Source organism: Mirounga leonina, unplaced genomic scaffold, assembly GCF_011800145.1.
Source record: "Mirounga leonina isolate KUSES-001 unplaced genomic scaffold, KU_Mleo_1.0 Mir_154, whole genome shotgun sequence".
In the NCBI taxonomy this organism is placed as follows: Eukaryota; Metazoa; Chordata; class Mammalia; order Carnivora; family Phocidae; genus Mirounga; species Mirounga leonina.
In genome coordinates this window covers 29,190,294-29,213,328 of record NW_023270389.1, presented here as the reverse complement: position 1 = coordinate 29,213,328, position 23,035 = coordinate 29,190,294, and the positions used below count along the sequence as shown (strand labels likewise).

The following is a 23,035-nucleotide window of genomic DNA, read 5'->3' as shown; positions in this document are numbered from 1 at the left end:
TCCTTCCTCCCTACCATCCTTCACCAGAAATCTCTGTCTCACCCTACTGTCTTTCCCCAAAAATGGTTACCACTTTTCCTACTAGAGAAGGCATTATTCTGTCTACTTACCTCAGCTTCTGACGATGAAGAGATAACCATTCTAACCGAATTGGTCTAGGAAGGTTACTGTCCTGACCAGCAATTCCTTGTACTTTGAGGAATTCCTTCCTTGATTTGTTTTACTTCGTATAACCACAGTCTTTTTTTTTTTACTAAACTCTCAGTTTCGCTTGACATTTGTCTTGTTTAATAACCATCGATGTTTTTTCAATGCCTAGAAATAACCACGCACACACCTACCCTCACCAAGAAAAAAAACCACACACACAACCTTAGAATGGCATTCAGGCCTCAATCTCATTTCCAATTTCTTTTCAATTATAATTCCTTTTATATACCCTTCTTCCCATCCATAGACATGTGTTTTCTCCCCCAGATATACCTGTTCATCACTGTCTCCATCTCTGGATTCCCTCCATGTCATCATTTATTAAAATCCTATCATGCCGGGCACCTGGGTGGCTCAGCCGGTTAAGGGTCTGCCTTTGGCTCAGGTCACGATCCCAAGATCCTGGGATTGAGCCCCGCATCGGGCTCCCTGCTCGGCGGGGGGCCTGCTTCTCCCCCTCCCTCCGCCACTCCCCTTGCTTGTGCTTTCTTGCTCTCTCTCACTCTATCTCTCAAATAAATAAAATCTTAAAAAAATAAATAAAATAAAATGAAATACAATAAAATCGTATCGTGCTTGCTGATTATTCATGCAGGGTCATATCCTTTCCTTTTTTGGAAACTAGAGAAGGGGTATGTGACCCAAATTGAGCAGCCAGCCTTTTTTCAGGGTTGAGGTAGGCACCTGCAGAGAGACTCTGACCATCAGCTCCAAGGCTGCCTGAACCCGGAGCTTTTGTGGCCATGAAAAGACTATCTGAGAACAAACCTGACATGGGAGCAGGGCCAAGAGATCAAGGGATGGGAGAATGTGCCCTGATAGGCATCAGCTGAGCCCTGGGCTCACTCCTTGGACTTCTCTGCTGGTGGGGACAACAAATTACCTTTTTTTTTTTTTTTAATTTTTTTAAAGATTTTATTCTTTATTTGAGAGAGAGAGGGATAGAGCACAAGCAGGGGGAGGGGCAGAGGGAGAGGGAGAAGCAGGCTTAACCAACTGAGCCACCCAGGCGCCCTAAAATATTTCTGTATCAATTGGTAAATAGCTACTATCCTAACTGCCTCCCAGGGCCACTGCCTCTAAACCCCAACACCAGTGCCCCGAGATGGTCTCAAGTTCCAGCAACTACAGCATTAAGCTTGACCCACAGCGGGCTTCCAGAACCTCCCACATCATATAATGGTCCATGTCCTCTGTGCAGCCTGGTTGATACCTGAGCCATATTGATTGTTAAATATTTGGGGGAGGTTGGGCCACCGGGGGGCGGGGGCTGAGGGCTGGGGAGCTGCCTATCCAGGAATGGGCTAGAACCCTCTTGTGGAGCTGTGTGTGTGGTAGCCTAATGCCCCATTCTTCATTAGGTTCACTTTATGCTGGGACAATGATAGTCACCAGCCAATTTGACGTTGGGAAATTATCAGCATTATCTGTAACCACTTTACTTTTTTTTTTTTTAATCCTGCTCTGGGTAACCATGAAATTTAAGCACAAGTAACATTTAAAAAAAAAAAGAGAGAGTAGCTAACTCGGATTTGCCCTTGGATTACTCTACATTTAAACAAATCACAAAAGAGATTAGAGAGCTTCCATTTGACCCAGAAAAAAGAAGTATAATGCCAAAGTGGACAGTGACAGTATAATCTATTTATAACCATCCTCTTAAGAGATACTGAATTTTGTAAAAGGCTGAATGTTTTAGGAAAAAGCCAACTATGGCAGGAAGTAAATAAATACAAGTGGCTTGTGCTTGCTTACTCATTTAGCAAAGTATTCTGAAGCAATTTTTTACACAAAGAAAATCCTCAGATGCTTAATATTTATCCTAGAAATATAGGCATTCTTGGGGCGCCTGGGTGACTCAGATGGTTAAGCGTCTGCCTTTGGCTCAGGTCATGATCCCAGGGTCCTGGGATCGAGCCCTGTATTGGGCTCCCTGCTCGGCGGGGAGCCTGCTTCTTCCTCTCCCTCCACTGTTCCCCCTGCTTGTGCTCTCTCACTCTTTCTGTCAAATAAATAAATAAAATCTTAAAAAAATATATATAGGCATTCTTCAAACTGTACAATAATTGAGCTTGGAATATCAATTTTGTGGTGAATTTTTATTTTTAGAAAAGCATTTAGAAGGCAAGAGAAAAACAGTTTGGCAGTTTCTCAATAAGTTAAACATAGAATTACCACGTGACCCAGCAATTTCACTCCCAGGTATATACCCAAAAGAATTGCAAACAGGTTTTTAATTAATAACTTGTACATGAACATTCATAGCAGCATGATGCACAACAGCCCAAGGGTGGAAACAATTCAAAAGTCCATTAATGGGTGAATGGATAACTGAGATGTGGCACGTTCGTGCGGTGGAATATTATCCAGCCGTAAAAAGGAACGAAGCGTTGCCACCTGGTACAACATGGATGAACCTTGAAAACACGATGCCGAATGAAGGAAGCCACACACAAAAGGCCACATGCTGTGTGATTCCATTTGTATGAAATGCCCAGAATAGGCAAATCTGTAGAGACAGGAAGCAAGGGCTACGGAAAGGAGAGAATGGTGGTACAGGGGACCTTTGGGGGTGATGAAAATGCTCTGTAACGAGAGAATGGCAGTGGTCGCATAGCATGATGAATGTACTAAAGGCCGCTGAATTGTACACTTGAAAATGATTAAATTGAGGGGCGCCTGGGTGGCTCCATCGGTTGAACATCAGACTCTTGATTTCGGCTCAGGTCCTGATCTCAGGGTCCTGAGATCGAGCCCTGCCTTGGGCTCCCAGCTCAGTGCTTGTGCGTGCTCTCTCTCTCAAATAAATAAATCTTTAAAAACAATACAATACAATAATAAAATGGTTAAATTGAGGGGCGCCTGGCTGTCTCAGTCACAGGAGTATGTGACTCTTGATCTCAGGGTTCTTAATCCCAGTCCCACGCTGGGTGTAGAGAATACTTAAATAAATAAAACTTGGGCGCCTGGGTGGCTCAGTTGGTTAAGCGACTGCCTTAGGCTCAGGTCATGATCCTGGAGTCCTGGGATCGAGTCCCGCATCGGGCTCCCTGCTCGGCAGGGAGTCTGCTTCTCCCTCTCCCACTCCCCGTTTGTGTTCCCTCTCTCGCTGTGTCTTTCTCTGTCAAATAAATAAATAAAATCTTTAAAAAAAAAAAATAAAACTTAAGAAAAAATAATTAAAAAATAAATAAAATGGTTATACTGATGAATTTTGTCATAGACCTTGTACCACAATTTTTAAAAGGAAGAGAGAAGAGAAGCTGACTGGGCTGTGAGATCCTGAGAACGTGGGTTCATGAAGCGGCTGCTCTGGGGGAGCACCAGCACCAGCCCCCCCTTCCTAACGCACCCACCTCTGGCTCTTCTTCCTGCAGTCAGCAGCACTTCCTCCCCAGCTGGCTTTCTTTGTGTTTTTTTCCAAGAACTCTCTAATGAGGTTTTTAGTCTTCAATATTTAACTGCTTTCATCACAATGAAAAGACTCTTTTCCTGATACTTTATGTGAAGGAACTAAAGACAAACTACTCTTTGCTCATAAAAATAAGTCATTGTTCCATCCAACCAGAAATGTTTTAGCTCTGTTTTTAAGTGGAAGCTGGTAACAGGGTCCAAGGCAAAGAAGCTTCAGGTAAAAAACCGTTTGACAGCCACAGAGGATTACCGTGAGCCAGCTGGGGTGACCCGCTCTCCGGACTGGGAGCTGTGGGAATGGCGGCATGAGAGGGATGGCTCTCTGTACATGTAGCCCATTGCCAAGATCAACACAGAGCTTCCCTACTTTCAATGTCAGCTTGCCTTCACATGTGCATGTGGTAAATACTTACGTCATTACAATTGTGCATGACCAGGAATAGAAACATCTCGTTTCTTGTCTGTGGAAAATATGCAAAATCCTTTTACACATACACATACACACAAACATTCAATTTTAGATTTCCTATAGATTTCTGAGTCAAAAACAACATCTAAGGATGCTATTTTAAAACCGAATTATAGAATTTTTTATGACAGGAAACTATCTTAACAATGACACCTTATTTCCTGAAAACTACGAGAAAATTCCACATATTTCCATGTTGACTTTACCAGAGTGCAAAGGCTATAATTCCTACATCTTAGTCACACAAATGGGTATTGCATATGTCATTTGAAACTAAGCATGCTTTACATTCCGAGGTCTTGCTCAGTGTTTAAGAAATATATAAAGGTTGGGGCAAATTGAAATATGTAAAAAATATTAACACTTGAGAAAGGTTCAGTTTTACTTTGATTTTAACTGAGACATCACTGCTGAATAACTGAAAGGCTTTCAAAAACCATTTAATCTAATTTTGTATTATTAATTTCAACATCCCTTCTAACAAAGTTTTTCTGTATCTGGATACAAGATGCTATCCTTTTTTTCTTCCTAGCTTAGAAGTAGCAGTAAAAGGACACAAGATACAGACTTTTCTGTAGTCACTGAAGTACTGGGATTGTTTAAACTGGAAAGAGAAAAAGCAAGGCCTAAGGCATCGTTACCCAAACAAGTTCCCCAGAACACCTGTCCGATGAGGTGGTCATTGGCATGTGGCCCAAGTCTAGGCATTGCTTTGTACAATATCCCACCTTGGAGAGTCACAGAAGTCTACTGTCAAGAATCCTGCTCCAGGGTGCCTGGGTGGCTCAGTTGGTTAAGCGACTGCCTTCAGCTCAGGTCATGATCCTGGAGTCCCGGGATCGAGTCCCGCATCGGTCTCCCTGCTCGGCAGGGAGTCTGCTTCTCCCTCTGGCCCTCCCCCCTCTCATGTGCTCTCTCTCTCATTCTCTCTCTCAATTAAATAAATAAAATCTTTAAAAAAAAAAAAAAGAATCCTGCTCCACTTTGCTTAACTCGACATTCCCAGTCCTTATTTGACCACTCCCTTCTCCTAGTAACATGATTAACATTCCACAGACACCTCAGGCCTTGCTGGTCTGGTCAGTTCTGCTAAATTTATGGCCCCTGATATTCTGGACAATCATGGTTTGAGTCAAGAAACAGCCTGGCTTATCGAGATGTTTGAATTTTGCAAAGTAATGCTATCCGTACACCAGCAGAAAGCACATTTATCAGTCTTTTTGTCCTTCATCCAGTTTCTGGTCTGGTCCCTTTGGTAGAAAACAATCAGTCTGAGAGGCAGGGCACATGGTTTGACCTGAGGGAGTTACCAAAAATGCCATGACAAAAAAGGGAAGGCACCCACATTTTCTAGCCACCCTGCCTTCTTGCCATATGCCAGTGAGAGTGAAACATGCAAATGAACAATTGAGGGTAAAGAGGCAGAGAGACTATCAGCATCCAAGTGATTTCTGTTCATCCTTTAGGACAGGGTTGGGCAAACTTCTCCTGTAAAGAGCCAGACAGTAAATATGTTAGGCTTTGCAGTCTACATGAACTCTGTTGCAACTACTCAACTCTGCAGTGTAGTTTGAAAGCAGTCATAAATAATATGTCAATGAGTGGATGTGACCGTGTTCTGATAAGACTTTATATTCATATACGGAAATCTGAAGTGTGTATAATTTGCATATCACGAAGTATTCTTCTTTTGATTTGTTCAACCATTCAAAAATATAAACATTCATTCTTGGTTCACAAATCCTCTAGAAACAGGCGACAGCCGGATTTGACCCTTGAGCTAGTTTGACACCCCCAGCTTTAGGAAATGTAAGAGACAAGTAGATGAGGAAATAGGGAGACAACAAAATACGTCTTGAGTATCTACTATTTGCCCGAGACTATGCCAAGTGCTGCTGAGGAGATAGCAGAGAAGGGGAACAAGCAAAATCCCTGCCCTTCGGAAGCACATGTTCTAAGCAAGAGATCCAAATAATGAACAAGATCATTTCAGGTTAGGTTCTTGGTATAGAGGCAATGAACAGAGTAATGAAATAGACCATGTCAGAGAGGCAAAGACAATCCTTTTTATCTTTGTGTTAGTTTCCTGTAGCTGCCATAACACAATGCCACAAATCAAGTGGCTTTAAAAGAAAAAAAAAAAACAGGGCGCCTGGGTGGCTCAGTTGGTTAAGCGACTGCCTTCGGCTCAGGTCATGATCCTGGAGTCCTGGGATCGAGTCCCACATCGGGCTCCCTGCTCAGCAGGGAGTCTGCTTCTCTCTCTGACCCTCCCCCCTCTCATGCTCTCTATCTCATTCTCTCTCTCAAATAAATAAATAAAATCTTTAAAAAAAAAAATTTTTAAAGAAAAAAAAACAAAGAAATTTATTCTTTCATAGCTCTGGAGGCCGGAAGTCCAAAATCAAGGTGTCAGCAGGCAGTACTTTCTACAGAAGCTTCAGGGGAGAATCCATTCTTTGCCTCTTTCCACTCTGGTGGCTGTCAGCATTCCTTGGCATTTCTTGCCTAGTGACTGCTTCAGTCCAATCTCTGCCTCAGTGGACACATTCCCTCCTTGTCTGTGTGTTCTCCTGTCTCGAATCTCCCTCTGCCAAAGGCCCACCTGAATAATCTCCTCATCTCAAGATCCTAAACTTAATTGTATCAGCAAAGACCCCTTTTCCAAATAAGGTAACGTTTTGCAGGTCCAGATAATTCCTGAATTATCTTTGCTTGGCTATATGAAGTCACAGCCTGCCCACAAATAAATGTAGATAAAATGATCTACTGGAAAAGCACCATTCTGTAGCCACCACTGAAACAATGGACTCAGGCTAAAACCACGGTGTGAAAGGCCACTGGAAGAAAGGATATTCACACAGACTCTGTGTATCTTGCAACAGATTACTTATTCATTACAAAGGGGACAGGTACCTTTGTGGTAAAGAAACTTGACGAAATGCTTCTGAACCAAGTGATCAGGCCTTGCACCGATGTCATTGAAGTGGCGTACTGAGAGGACCCAACCTTACCTGCAGTTTCTCAACAGAAATGCATGAGCTGAATCTACTCATGAGGAAGCCAAATCGAGGGATATTCTGCAGATCTGGATTCTTCAAATCGAGGGACATCCTGGATTCTGCAGATCTGGATTTGCCAAGATAAGTTGACTGATTCTTCTAGACAGTCAACTCCTAAGGAACAATATCCATGTCTTACTCATCCCCCAATCCCCAGAACCAAGAATGGAATATTAGTGAAATAATGTAATTTAAAGTATGTACAACAGGTACTTTTGAACTGCTTAAAATACCATAAAAGATTAGTTAACAACTTGAAAATATGATCACAGTATATTAAATGAGAAAAGCAGGGGCGCCTGGCTGGCTCAGTCGGAAGAATATGCAACTCTTGATCTTGGGGTCATAAGTTCGAGCCCCATGTTGGGTGTAGAGATTATTTAACCAAATAATTATTTTTTTAAAAAAAGATAAATGAAAAAAAAAAGCAGTTCATAAAAGCATGATCATTTGTGGTATATTTTCAGGAAACAAGTACAAGAATTTTCTTGAAAGTGTTAATAGTGGTTGTCCCTGGCTGGGAGGGTTATTGCTAATCTTTTTTTTTTCCTTTTTGTACAATTATACATTTTACACATTTTCTAGAGTATGCATTGCCTTGTAATAATGATGTCCACTCATTGGTGACACTGGTCTATTCTAAGAAGTAAAAGATGTGGGCACCCTTCCCCTCCAAACTTAATTAAAATACATTCTCATACCTAAACTGTACACTAACATTTTATAAATCATTTTTCTTAAGTATGAGTCCCCCAAACCAGACCGCTTGTGTATTTTCAAAATGTAAAAACCACGGTCCCACTAAGACCTAATGAACAACAATCTCCAGGAGTAGGAGGCCTGGGTGGCTCAGTGGTTAAGGCTACAACTCTTGATTTTTGGCTCAGGTCATGCTCTCAGAGTCGTGGGATCAAGTCCCGTGTCAGGCTCCATGCTCAGCATGAAGTCTGCTTGTTCCTCTCCCTCTGCTCCTCCCCACGCTTGCACTCTCTCTCTCAAATAAACAAACAAACAAATAAATAAATAAAATCTTTTAAAAAAAAAAGTCACCAGGAGTAATACCTGGGTAGATGTCCTTGATAAAAATACTGGAGTTGCTTGCTAGCTTTGCCATTCCTATATTAAGAACCAGTGTTTTGGGTGTTATATGTAAGTGATGAATCACTAAATTCTACTCCTGAGACAAAAAAAAAAAAAAAGTTAAAAAAACCTAGGCTCCCTGGCATAATAGGTAAGATTTTATTAGCACATGTCTCTGAAATTGTACTTATGTATCTCTCTCTCAGCATCAACTTTGAACTGCTGGAGGCAGGGAATTTTGTTTGATTCTTCTTCCTATTGCAATGACTGATGGGTAAGTGGTGCTTCATCAAGGTTAGTGAGAGGGATGGATGCGTGCATGCAAGAATAATAAACACCATTCACCTTACTCCTTATTTCTGCCACTGTTTTGTAGCCCAAATCTAGCTTGCTCATCTGGAAAATACAGGCATACCTCAGGGATATTGCAGTTTGGTTCTAGAGCATGCAATAAAGCCAATATGACAAATAAAGTGAGTCAAATATATATTTTTTGTTTGCCAGTGCATATAAAAGCTATGTGTACACTATGTAACGGTCTGTTAAGTATGCAACAGCATTGTGTCTAAAAAAATGTACAACCCTAATTAAAAAATACTTCACTAAAAAATGCTCACCATCATCTGAGCTTGTGGAGAGTCATCATCTTTTTGCTGGTGGAGGGTCTTGCCTCAGTGTGGATGGCTGCTGAGTGATCCAGGAGGGGGTTGCTGAAGGTGGGGTGCTGTAGCAATTTCTTTAAAACAAGACAACAATAAAGTTTGCCACATCGATAGACTCCTCCATTCATGAATGATTTCTCTGTGTAGCACGTGATGCTGTTTGATTGCATTTCACCCACAGTAAAATTTCTTTCAAAATTGGAGTCCATCCTCTCAAACCCTGTTGCTGTTTTATCAACTAAGTTCATGTAAATTCTAAATCCTTTGTTGTCATTTCAACAATCTTCAGAGCATCTTCACCAGGAGTAGATTCCATCTCAAAAAACTACTTTCTTTGCTCATTCTTAAGAAACAACTCCTCATCCGTTCACATTTTATCATGACATCGCAACAATTCAGCCACATCTTCTGGCTCCATTTCTAATTCCAATTCTCTTGCTAATTTTCACATCTACAGTTACTTCCCCCACTGAAGTCTTGAACCTTCAATTTGTAAAAAAAACAAAAAACAAAAAACCACAGTATCTGCAAAACACAGCCCAGCAAAGTACAATAAAACACGATATGCCTGGAATCATGTTAGGCAGCTAGAATTGTAACCTGACCAAAAAAGAAAACAAGTTTAGAAATATGAAATAATTCTAGTAGGTAGATTTGCCGCATGGAAATGACAATGAGGCATAAAGATATGGAGTGGCTTCATGCACAAGATATTTTTAAAATGCAAACCAAACTTTTCTGTAGCTTTTTATCCATACCAGGCACTAGTCCAATAATATCAGGCTTTTGGCCATCAGCTTTAATTAATTCAATTCTACATTGAAGTCAGTATTCTTCAATAACTCCCTTTTCTAAAAATGCATTTGAGGTATTGATGTTAACATTTTATTAATAGCTCTGCAATATTTGCACTCTGTATAACATTAGTATCAGGGATCCAAAAATAAAATGAAGTGGAACTCAATTTTTCCTGGGCAGACTTCAGCCCTATTTGCCAAATAAGTATAGTCCATATATATGTGTATCAGTGTGGCCACTAATTTATCCAAAACCCCAGATTTTTATCAAGTGCTTAGTAGCTATCAGATACTGTAGAATTTATATATTCAGGGACCAAGGAGATGTTTGTAAAAATGACCACAAATTCTCCTCCCTACGTCTATATCCTTGCAGTGTGATATCACACTTCCCATCAAAAGGTAAAATCTATTTCCCCAGCCCTTGCATAGGAGTTGGTCCTGTGATCTGTGGGAAAAAAAGAAAAAAAGAGAGAGAGAGAGATACAAGCAGTGATTCCCCTATAAGGGTTTCCTCTCCTGCTGGTTTTGGGGCCCTCACACTACCATGTGGATGAGCCTGAGCTAGTCTGGTAGAGAAGAAACGTGGAGGCACACCCAGGCTCTCTGGCCAGATGCCAGACACATCAGCAAAGCCTTCCTGGTTATTTGGCCACCATCTCACCCATCGGCTGACTCTAGACATGCGGCGAGCCCAGAAGAAATCAGCTGAGCTGCCCAGACCAGAATCGCCTGACCACAGAATCACGAACTAAACATATGGCTGTTTTAAGCCACCAAATTGGGGGTGGGGAAGCTTTACTAACAAAAGCTATCTGACTAAAACAGGCAAGAGTTTTACAGTTCAAAACACTACAGTCTAAAGAATTCTTACTCAGGGACTTTTGCGGGACGTTTGCATAAAGTCAAATCTGCAAAGCCTCAATTCTGTTCACCCTGTGTGACAGACAAAACAGCTACTGGAAGCCCAGTAAGTGCACTCAGGCTCAGGGAAAACACCACAGTTTATTCAGCAAACATTTACTGAGCATCTATGGAGTCCATGGGAATACAAAGATGATTAAATAACTCAGGCTCTGCTCCCAAAATTCTTAGCCAAGGAAATGGAAAAACACAATAGTAATCAGAGGATTAGAATAAAATCTGATAATCTCTGTGAAAGAGTCAGGCATGCTGGAGGCGGCAGGGAGGGTGAGTAAAGAGAAGGGATCGAAGGCCTTCTGGTCCTACCACTGAAGCCAGATCTTGAGAGATCTTGAGGAGATAAAAGAAGTCAGCCAGGAGAAGTGGGGGATGGGAGTTTACAGGGTCAAGGAGAAAGGAGGGAGCCAGGATCCCATTCACGATAACTTCAAGTAGTTCCCTGGAATTGGAACCCAGAGCACAAAAATGGGAAAGCGGCAGACAAGAGTGGAGCTAAAGAGGGAAGGGTGATGGCACCCCACACAGTGAGAGGTCATGCTAAGAAACTTGAGTTGTATTTTGAAGGTAAAGGGGAGCCACTGAAAGTTTTTGAGGTGGGGAGATGACATGGTAAGTCTGCTCAACTTGCCAGGAGTGAGAATGGTGAGAGGGAAGTCAACTGGAGGCAGGGAGACCAAGGAGTTAAGTTGCACTAAATGTCTTGAAATCATGATCTACCTGTGGTTGGGAAGATATAGTGATCAGCATTGAATTCATTGCATCAAATGGGGGTGGGGTGATCAGGGATAGGTAAGAGAAGATAATTGTCAAGGGTAGATTAGGGACTTACTAATACAATGGGGGAGCTGGTTTGAAGATAAGAGTTGGAAGCTGAGCTTTTTTTTTTTTTAAGGTTTTTTATTTGAAAGAGAGAGAGAGAGCCTGTGCCTACATGGGAGTGCCCGTGGGGGGAGGGGCAGAGGGAGAGAATCTTCAAGTAGTCTCCCTGCTGAGCGTGGAGCCCTGTGGGACAATTGATCCCATGACCTTTCTATGAGATCATAACCTGAGTCGAAACCAAGAGCCAGCCATTCAACTGACTGAGCCACCCAGGCACCCCAGAAGCTGAGTTTGGACATATTGAGTCTGGGGCATCCACGAGAACGCCGAATGGAAATGTACACCAGGAATGTGCTGCTGGGGAGCTCAGTAGAGACATGGAAGCTGAAGGTTCAGATTAAGGTGATGGATGTAGAGACATTTCCCAAGAACTTTTGGGGCTATGCCCTTGGGAAAGTAACTTTCCGCTCTGGTTTCCCTGTCTGTAAAATGAAGATATTAATCATCATGTGACAGGGTTGTGGTGAAAATTACACGTCATAATGCTAAACACAATGCTTGGTACATGATACGCATTCAACACATGCTTATTGTGAATGAGAATCAAGAGGGGAATGTATTCAGTGAGAAAAGGCCCAGGAGGGGTGGGGATCTGGGGAGCTCCAGTATTTAAGAAACAGGCTAAGGAGCAAAGGATACTGAAAGAAAAAAAATAAGCAAAAGAAAACAAGGTAACCACTCAGAAAGCTGCTTACTAATATACTAAGATATACTAATATCTTCCAAAAAAGGTCATACACATTGACCAATAATTCCTCTTCTGTGTATCTATCCTAAGGAAATAATTTTTTTTTTTAATTAAGAACAATATGGGGCACCTGGGTGGCTCACTCGGTTAATTGTCTGCCTTCAGTTCAGGTCATGATCCCAGGGTCCTGGGATGGAGCTCTGCGTCGGGCTCCCTGCTCAGCGGGGAGTCTGCTTCTCCCTCTGCCTCTGACCCTCCGCTCCTGCTCTCCCTCAAGCTCACTCTCTCTTTCTCTTTCTCTCAAATAAATAAATAAAATCTTTAAAAATAAATAAGAACAATATTTGTATAAAATGTCTACTGTGCTTTAAATAAACATAAACATAGAGAAGAGTTATAAAAACTGTGGTAAATTTACAGGACTTACTTTATAACAAGGGTGGTGGGTCCGAGTTGGGACAGTGATGACAAATGAGGATGTTCATAAACCAGAACAAAGTATACCAACTATTAACAGAGATCAGATTATATGATATGAGAACTTCTCATTTTTATTATTCCTTAATTCATTACAGTGAGTATGTATTAATCATACCCCAAAACCCCTACCTACAAAAAATAAATAAATAAAAGGAATTACAGATATTTTACTGGGGGGAAGGAGGGGCGGGAGAATACTCACCTTGCTTCCAATGTCACTCAAAATATGACCTCTGCCTTTCTATGATTGTTTCTAATGATTCTGATGATTCCTCATCATGTAACCTTCCTCCTGCCAAATTCAGCTTGTTGAATTGAGTTTTCCTACTTCCTACCCTCCTTTCCTTTCTCAGACTTTTCCCTCTGCTGGAATGCTGCCTCCCAGAGACCAATACCTGACCTCTAACTCGACAGGCCTGTCTATCAAAACATACCTATCCCACCAGCCCCACTGGCCCCTCTGACCCACCTGGATCTTATCTCTAATCTCTCTTTCTAGTCAGTGACTATGGCTTTGTGCTTCCTTCAAGGCATTACTATTTCATTTCATGCCCAGAATACTCACCCTAAGGTCATTCTATGGACAAGCTTGGTGGGGGGTTGGGGGGAGATCTCCAAACACTCTAATATCATTGCAGAACTATGTGTGTGTGCACATACGTGCTTTTTTTTTTTTTTTTTTTTTTGAGAGAGAGAGAGGATTCATAACTTTCACCAGATTCTCAAACTTTCCATGAACCAAAAGACAGTAAGAAACACCATTCAATTCTCATTTGGTCCTTCTGTCCTACCAGCTGGAGGAACCTCCGGGATTTATCCAGCTTGGTGCCTGGGAAAGAGTCTTGCCGAAAACAGGCATTTGGTTGTTGAATTCAACTGAATGGAGTCAACACAGATGTTGGCATCTACCAAGTGGAAAGGGGAAAGTTTTAAAAAGAAAGAAAGGTCACCTGGGTGGCTCAGTCGTTGAGCGTCTGCCTTCGGCTCAGGTCATGATCCCAGGGTCCTGGGATCAAGCCCCGCATCGGGCTCCCAGCTTGGCGGGAAGGCTGCTTCTCCCTCTCCCACTCCCCCTGCTTGTGTTCCCTCTCTCCCTGTCTCTCTCTCTGTCAAATAAATAAATAAAATCTTTAAAAAAAAAAAAAGAAAGAAGGAAAAAAAACCCAAAAAACAAACCTTACCTCCTCCAGTGTAAAGATTCTATCACAACCCACACAAGAACAAAAGTGAAAGTGAAATCACTGTATTTTCTTTAAAAACCTAGGGCCCAGCCTGCTAGCAAGGCTAGGATTAGGGGATCGGGCGAGGTCGTGCGCAGTCCTCAATCTGCCCCTGACTCACTTCTATTTTGAGTCATAATTCTCTCAAATTCACTATACCTCATTTCCTATTTATGCAACACGGGAAAATAGTTCTTGCCCCTTACTTACCCAATGAGGAGGTCGTCAGGAAAACAGATGACACACAGAATGCTTTCTGAACACTTCATTAGGCGGTCTCCACAAATCTTTTCATCAGCAAGCCTGTGACTGCAAAGGCCCGCTCAGCTGCAGTGCTTGTTTTGATGTCCCGATGCTTTCTTTCAGGTCTAAAATATTTCCAAATGTGCTCAAGTTTAACATCGACGGTAAGAAAAATCTTGGGCTGGAATGCGCTCTGACCACACTCCAGAGCAGCATTTCTCAATTTTTAACCCATATTCCCATTTGATAAGCATTAGAAATCTCGCTCCCTCTTTAAACTTGGTATTATGAAAACAAGGGTTGATTCCCCCCCTTTTCAAAGTTCTACTTCTATAATAAATACTATTCGGCAATAAAAAGGAATGAACTATTGATTTGTAACAGCATGGATGAATCTCAGAAGCGTTATGCTGAATAAAAGAAGCCAGATCAAAAAGAGTACGTTACATATGACTCTATTCACACAAAATTCTGGAAAAGCAAAGGACTCCCCATGACAGACAAGCAGTTGTGGGGGGCGGTGGGGGGGGAGGGTGGTATGGCAGGAGGGGCTCTAGGAAACTTTAGGGGGAAGGAGTGACAGAGATATGCCCTATCTTTTTTTTTTTTTTAAAGATTTTATTTATTTGATAGAGAGAGACACAGTGAGAGAGGAAACACAAGCAGGGGGAGTGAGAGAGGGAGAAGCAGGCTTCCCGCCGAGCAGGGAGCCCAATGCGGGGCTCAATCCCAGGACTCCGGGATCATGACCTGAGCTGAAGGCAGACGCTTAACGACTGAGCCACCCAGGCACCCCGAGATATGCACTATCTTGACTGTGACGTTTCCACAGTGTAAGCACACGTCAAAACTTACCACGCATCTGCATGTATACACTAATGAATTCTGATTTTGAAAATTGTATTATACCACTGAATTCTTTTCAAGGAAATTGAACCTTGTCCACCCTGTGCCCATAAAAATTGTTCTAAAAGGTGAGCTTACCGACCCTCTAGACTGTCTGTGATTCATCCTTGAATGAATCCCCCAGGACTCGGCACAGCAAGCAAGCATTTCACACTCGGTACTCCTCACTTCCCCCGAGGCCTGGAGGCTTCAGGCCCTGTGCTCATTCTGTTCCCTCCCCGCAAGGGACCCCCTGCTTCTTTCTCCTGCTCTTCAGGCTTCATTCCAGATGCAGCTCAGGAATCTCCGAAGCTGAGTCCATCCCCTCCTTGGGTTCCTATAGCTCCTGGGTATATCTCTAGCCGCCACTCACCACTTCGTACTGATTTTTATCTGTTTAGGCTTCTAAGCTCCCCCCTGAAACTGTACAGTTAAAGGGGTTCTCAACGATTTTTGGTGCCTCAGTCACCTTTGGCAGCCTTGTGAAGCCTTCTCAGAATAAGGTAAAATACACAGGCAAATGCAGTCAACGATATCATGAAATATGGGTGACCAACTAGCAAAACCTAGATTTGATGTAAGAACACATGTGCCTTTTTACTGGTGTGTGAAATGACAATATCCAGTGGGAGGCCAAATAACCGCCATTATTTCAAAGTAGTGATATGTAGACGCAGTATTTCAAGAGAGCAGCAAACAGCTGTGATAGGATATGTAATATGAAAATACGTGTGCTTCCTGGTGACAAGTCACAGGTACCTCTAATCCTGCTGTGGCTTTTCATCACCATTTCTCCCTGAAGGAAATACTGCATTGCGGTTAGAGGTTACTGAAAATGTGATCTTTTCTTCATTCAAGTTCCCAAAGCCCCTAAATTCCACCAAGGACATGGATCCATGGACACCTGGATAAGAACTGCTCTTTAGAGAGGCTGTGGGCTATTTATCTTTGTGTTCTCAATGCTCTTAGCACACAGGGGTGGGGGGTGGGGTGACAGCCACGAAACAATTGTAATGATCACAATGGCAATATTAAGTATGAATTCAAAAACAGAGATGAATAATTTCTCCCGCTAATTCTTGTCACCATTACGACTGGTATGCTTCCACCAAACTGTATCCTGGAAAATTATTCACTGAGTACCAGGGAATTTCAGGTACATCTACCTGGAACCACATGGTCCTTTGGCCACCTTCTAACATATTCCTCAGTTCTCCAAGCATTAATATTAAGCCATCTAAAGAGACTATGTAAAGATCGAGGAGGTTTAGAGGAGAAAGTCAGCCCTCCCCCTCAACCACGACCTCACTGTGTCCGTCCGCCGTGACCTTCACAGGGACGGTATAGCTCTAGATACATGAGGAATGTAAGAAATTCCCTTGGCTCAGTCTTTTTCTTCCCACTGCAGCAGTGAATAATGCAAGATGCACTGTCCCCACCGAGCCTCTCTTAATATTACTAAATACTTCCTTTCTTCTCGTTTAACTGTTGCAGTTATTGCTGAGAGCATTTCGTAAGGGTGTAAAAATAATGAAACCAGCTCAAGTGAACCAGAGTGACAATGAAGCGCCCAGTGGGGAAAAACCCTGTTCACTGTGAATTTTCACATGACCCTCTTCAGTCTGATGCTGCATATTCAACCATGCACTCTGGGGCCCAGCTGGTGTGCGTGGGCTTAGGCCATACATAGAAGGAAAAAGCATCTCCTCTGCCCCCCAATCTGTGACCCATTTCCCCCAGCTTTGGCCGAGGACTGGTTTCTTAACTTCCAGCAGAGTTCACACGAATGAAGGTGTGTTAAAATTTTTTTACCTTAAACCTCTTTTTTTCACTCCCATCCAAGAAATTTGGAAGCCGCTCTTAGCCGAAATCCGTCAAATTCAAAACAATGTTGAGCAAGCCTATTGATCCATCCCCACCCCCTACCCCGTCCAGCCCGAAACATCTGCAACATTAAAAATGAGATAAGAAGTTTAGGACACCGAGTATCTGAAGATAGGGGCTCATGGCCTAAGCGAGGACTTTGTGAGGTCCCGCAGAAGCACCCAGTGATGACATGCCTAGGTCGCTGGCGGAGGGAGGCGCGGCGCTGAAGGAAGCCAGGAGCCGTTCCCTGGCCTCCCCTGGGGTTCAGCCAAAGCTGTCCGATGCTCAGGATGCTCTCTCTTCCATCTTAAAACTCTCTCACTCACCAGCTTCTTACCATTTGTCCCCAAACATGCTCACATCAATTGCACTTTCAAGTGGTAACAACTACCTTTACACCACTTCTCCCCAAAGTTAGCAAACCGCTGCCCCATTATCTCTGTGTTCTAACTTCTTAAGAGAGCAGTCCACAGTCATGTCCTCACTTCCTCCCCCTTGCTCTCTTCTCGAACCTCTCTCAACTCTGTTTCCAGCCACCAGCCTCTGTGCTAGTTTATTAAGAGGGAGGGTGCTGATGTCAATGACCTCATAATTGCCAGGTGGATGCCCTGGGTGGCTCTGAGTCCTTCCCTGGCCCAATCCAGGTGATGCCTGCCCCTCCCTCCATCTGGAAACCGTCCTCCCTGTTCTCCTCCTACCTCTTAGTTTTGCCTCCATTTTTCCTTACATGTTGGTGTTCCTAATTTTCCTCCTGTAGTCCTGTTGTCTTAATCTAACCGTTCTCCTTAGCAGATCTCGTCGATTGGGCTTGCAACTTTTTTTGCTCATGAATCCCCTAAAATAAAATCTCTATGCCCCTAGGCCAAGTCTAATTTGACATTCAAATTTTAACCCAAGTTCAAATGGTTCCAAAGAATCTCATTTAGGGTGTTTTGTGCATGCACAAGCTCTTTAGCAGTCAGAAAGGGCACATCATTCTTTTTTCTAAGTCCTATGTCCATTCTATTTGCCCCACAGATTTTTTAATTAGCTTTATTGAAGTATCAATCACATATCATATAATCCATCCACTTAAAGTGTACAATTTCATGGTTTTTGGCATGGTCACAGAGTTGTGCAATTATCACCACAATCCATTTTAAAACATTTTCATCACCCTGAAAAGAAACCTCCTACTGATTGCCAATCACACCTCATTCCCCACTGTACTACCACAGCCCTAAGCAACCACTAATCTACTTTGTCTATAGGTTTGCTTGTTCTGGGCATTTCATGCAAATGGAATCATACAATATGTGGTCTTTTGTGACTGGCTTCCTTCACTTAGCATAACATTTTCAGGGTTCATTCATGTTGTAGCATGTATCAGTACTCATTCCTTTTTTATTATCTAATAATATTCCATTATCTGGATATGCTACATTTTGTTTATTCATCAGATGGTGGACATTTGGGTTGTTTCTCTTTTTGGCTATGATGAACAATGCTGCTATAAATATTCATGTACAAATTTTTGTGTTACCCACAGATTTTTAAACCCGATTTTTTATGTTTCTTTTTTTTAAAGATTTATTTATTTATTGGGGGGGGGGGAGAGAGAGCACGCATGCCAGCGAGTGGGGGGAGGAGCAGAGAGAGACAATATCCAAGCAGACTCCGTCCGAGTGTGGAGTTTGTGTCGGGCTCGATCCCATGACCCATGAGATCATGACCTGAGCCGAAACCGTAAGTCAGAAGCCCAACCAACTGAGCCACCCAGCTGCCCCTATTTCTGTGTTTCAAAGTTTTTTTATCAATAAGTTTTTCATGCATCTCATCCACAAACTATATATATAAATTAAAAATTAAATTAAAAATTAGAAATGAAAATAAAGTTTCTGTGTCCATAATTCACCAAATACACAAAATTCTGGACTGAGTAGTAACAAATTCTAATTATTAGTAGTACAAAATTAATCAGAGCACCAGAAGTATATTACAAAAACAATTCTTAAACATAAAAAGTAAAATTTTATTGGAAATATATCCCTCACTAGAGATGAACTGGGTTTATTTTCCAATTATTAGTTCATGGGTCTGTGGATGCCTTTTTATTACACTGAAACAGTTTGGTATAATTACTTCTTCCTACCTTTCCTTCTACTGAGGCAATCACTGAGAAACACTGTAAAATACACAAGTGAAGGAATGGAAGTATTCTACTTACAGCAGTGTTACTCAAATCTTTGACGTCCAGGCAAGCCAGAGCCCCACAATTACTTTGTAATCTATCAACAAAAATTATGTTTAGGTCTCCCTCCAAAAGTGTTGAAGGCAAACAGCTCAAACCACCTGATTTGTAAAAGGAAGTGTCACCCCCATGCATAGTCCCTCATTTTCTCACACCTGCATCAGTGTTGAGAATGGCCCCTTTGTTTGGAGCCCAGGTTTGTAGACACCCCCCAAACACCTCATAGTAAGATGCTGGAAAGGCAAGAGATGTGCATTTTCCCTGTAAAGTGGGAGGCTGACTTGTTCTCAGGGGGATCCATTTCAGAAAAGGGTTTATATATGAATGATGAACACCTGAAAATTGATTTCCTTACCCAGACTGTGATTCATTTCCTTCAACTGCTTTGGCTCTCAACTCCACAGCTCCAGCTCAGCCTCCGTGGAGCCACACACCCTCAGCCTGCAAAGCACTGCTTGGCCAGCTCTCAGATCCCTCAAGAGTTCCATATAGAGCTAATCTGCTCCAAATCTATTTCCCTCCCCGTATTCCCAGGCACCCGCATCCACTCTGTTCACCACACTGCCACTAGATCAGGATGCTACAATATGCTACTATGATATATCCAAGCAGATATGCTACTATGATCAAGTCATCACCCTTTTTGAAATCCTTCACCGGTGCCCCAGATCTGTCTTGAACTTTTGCATGTAAAGCCTCTCCTCCAAGAGACAAAGTGAAGCCAGATCTTCTCCAAAGAAATGATGCAAGCTCTCAAGCCTCTGACCTTCTAACACCCAGTTAAGAAGAGCTAGGCCTCCAGGAGACAGGACGGGTTAGTAGTTAAAAGGATGGACTCTGGAATGGGACTGCCTGGGTTAAAGGCCGTTATTCCAGGGGTAACCTTGGGTGAAATCTTTGACCTCCCTGAGCCAGTTTCTTCATCTACAGAGGATAATATTACTGTCTTTCTTTAAGGGAGGGTTTAAAGCATGTAATGTGCTTAGCACAGTGCCTGATACATGATAAATTAGAGTAAGACCTCAATGAATCCTAGCCACCATCATCACAAAATAAACCACCAAAGTCTTAAGTTGAGGGTCCAAGTCCATTAGAAGTTGGAGAAGCCGGGGCACCTGGGTGGCTCAGTCGGTTAAGCATCTGCCTTTGGCTCTGGTCATGATCCTGGAGTCCTGGGATTGAGCCCCTCATCGGGCTACTTGCTCAGCAGGGAGCCTGCTTCTCCCTTTCTCTCTTTGCTGTTCCCCCTGCTCATGCTCTCTCTCTCTGTCAAATAAATGAATAAAGTCATAGAAAAAAAAAAGTTGGGGAAACCCATTTTCCAGCCTCACCTGTAGTCTCTCCCAAACTCCTCCCCTACAAGTTCCCCATGCCACACCATTTGCTCTCCTCCCCCTCACGCCCAAATCAGGTTTTCACAGCCCTGGGTCTTTGCTCTCACCCTTTCCCTCAGCTAGAATTCTTTCCTTACCATCTGCCTCGTGAATGCCACATTCCAAAGGGCCACCCTGGTTGCCTTGTCTCAAGTCTCCATAACTGATCCCTCCTCTTCTTCCAGAACTCTCAATGTTGGAATGCCCCAAAGCTCAGTCCTTGGACCCCTCCTCTTCTCTATCAGTGCTCCCTTTAGGATCTCCCTAAGTCACCAGGCTTTCAAATGTTTATATGCTGATCATTTCCAAATATGTGTCACCAGATAATACCTCTCTTTCCACTTGTTGACCTCCACTTGGATATCAAGTGGACATCTCAACATGAACAAAGATGAAGTCTTAGTCTTCCCCCCAAATCTGTTCCATCTACATGTCCTCCCCCAAGCCATTGGTTCTACTGTCAAAAATATATCCAGAATCTGATCACTTCTTATTCCCTCTACTGTCATGAACCCTGGTCAGAGCCATTATCCTCTCTTGTCTGGATTACTGCAATGGCTACTAACAGGTTTCCCTGCTTCAAACTTGCCCCTACACGTCTATTCTCAGTACAGCAATCAGAATGATCTTTTCAAAACCTCAGTCACATCATGTCCTCCTCTGCTCAAAACCTAGCAATGGCTCCGTATTTCTCTCATAGTAAAACTCAAAGTCCTTAAGATAATACCAAACAGTCTGACTCCCTTACCTCTCTGACCTCACCTTTAATTATATATATATATATATATATATTATTTATTTATTTATTTGAAAGAGAGAGTGTGAGAGCAGGGGAAGGGGCAGAGGGATAGAATATCCAAGCAGATTCCCACTGAGCGCAGAGCCCGACCAGGGGCTCAGTCCCATGACTCATGAGATCAGGACCTGAGCCGAAACCAAGAGGCGGATGCTTAACCGACTGAGCGACTCAGGTGCCCCTCTGACCGCACCTTCTATTACTTCCCCTACTCACTCGTTCCAGCCACCCTATTCCTTTGTATTCCTATATCTTGCCAGTAGGCAATTTTCTGTTTGCCTTAGCTATTTTCTCTGCCTGGAAACCTCTTCCGCCAAGATCCCCACATGGCTAACTCACTCAGCAGCTTCAAATCTTTGCTCACGTCTCATCTTCTCCATGAGAATTGCCCTGACCCGAGCTGGCACTCACCAGCCGCCTGACCCCAGAGCCTCTCTACACCTGGGATAAGTGTGGTCCCCTGGGATACTCTATCTCAGAACTAGCTATACCTGGGCCTCTGAAGAAGTGAAAATAAAAAAATTCACTTTTGCTGAGTCTCTCCTCTGGTCCCATGCTAGGTCCTGTGATGAAAAGGAGCCATCCTGATTTCATAGGGATCAAATCACTTGCCCCAGGCTTAGAGCCATGTCTGCCTGAGGCCTACACTGCACCCATTCTTCGGACCACTCTGCTGAATGCTAGATGCTTCCGGTCCTTGCCCTGGCCCAAGACAGACCCTTATGCTACCTGTGGAATGTTAGCCTACTTCAGGTTCTGGAGAGCCAAATGAGAGGCAGTAAGCTTAGTTAGGCTTTTTTGTTGTTGTTCCTTTAATGCCAAGTCACTGTATTATGTCTACCAATCTGAGCTGGAAACAAACATTGTAGATAGGGAATACATTCCACATTTTTATCTGTAGGTGCTAGGGACAGGCAGCTTTGAGCTGGAAGGTGTACTAAGTTCAAATCTTGCTCTGGGTCCCACTGGGCTCTTGGGTGGGGCTACTTTCAGTCTTTCTGCCCTTTCTTCTCTTTCTCTTTCTCCCATCACCCCCCCCACCCCCCGCCACCTTAATTGTTCTCTGAGAGAAAACAAGAACTCTGACCAACTGATGATGTTCTTTCCATATTTAACATTCCTTGCCGGTGAGTAGTCATTTCTGTGAGCTAAGAGGTACTCTCCACTGTGATACCAGGGTATTAGAGTCAGGCTCCTGGGCTCAAATTCTCACTCTGCCACTAACTAGGAGTGCAGTGGGAATGACTTAGCCTTTCAGTTTTAGTATATTCTGCTTTAAAATAAAAGTTCTGGGCGCCTGGGTGGCTCAGTCGTTAAGTGTCTGCCTTCGGTTCAGATCATGGTCCCAGGGGCCTGGGATCCAGCCCCGCATCAGGCTCCCTGCTCCGTGGGAAGCCTGCTTCTCCCTCTCCCACTCCCCCTGCTTGTGTTCCCTCTCTCACTGTGTCTCTCTCTGTCAAATAAATAAAATCTTTAAAAAAAAAAAAAAAGGTCCTCCTTTCTAGGTGACTGTAAGGATGGATAGAGGGAGTACAACTAAGCATTTAGCACAGAGAAGTGAATGCTCAGAGGTGAGTATTTTGTTGTTATTCTGCAGGTGCTAGTTTGGGGACACTGGTCCCCACTGCTCCATCCAAAAGGGATCAAGCTGCTGCTCCCCACTCATGACTCAAAACACTCTGGAGGACAATCTTCTTAAGTGGTTCTACAGTCAGTGTCCATCTGGTGAAATGACCTTAGGATGTTTGTTAAAACCG

The 23,035-nt window shown here is 43.1% G+C and overlaps 1 long non-coding RNA gene across 1 annotated transcript; it reads right to left on the bottom strand.

Moving 5' to 3' along the window:
* Positions 1 to 3,301: 3,301 nt before the first annotated feature.
* LOC118014230 lies at positions 3,302 to 14,576 on the bottom strand. Its single transcript, XR_004680228.1, has 5 exons — positions 13,847 to 14,576; positions 8,853 to 9,497; positions 7,108 to 7,269; positions 4,038 to 5,581; positions 3,302 to 3,331 (listed from the first exon to the last, which is right to left on the bottom strand). It is a non-coding gene; the product is annotated as an uncharacterized LOC118014230 (long non-coding RNA).
* Positions 14,577 to 23,035: the final 8,459 nt, after the last annotated feature.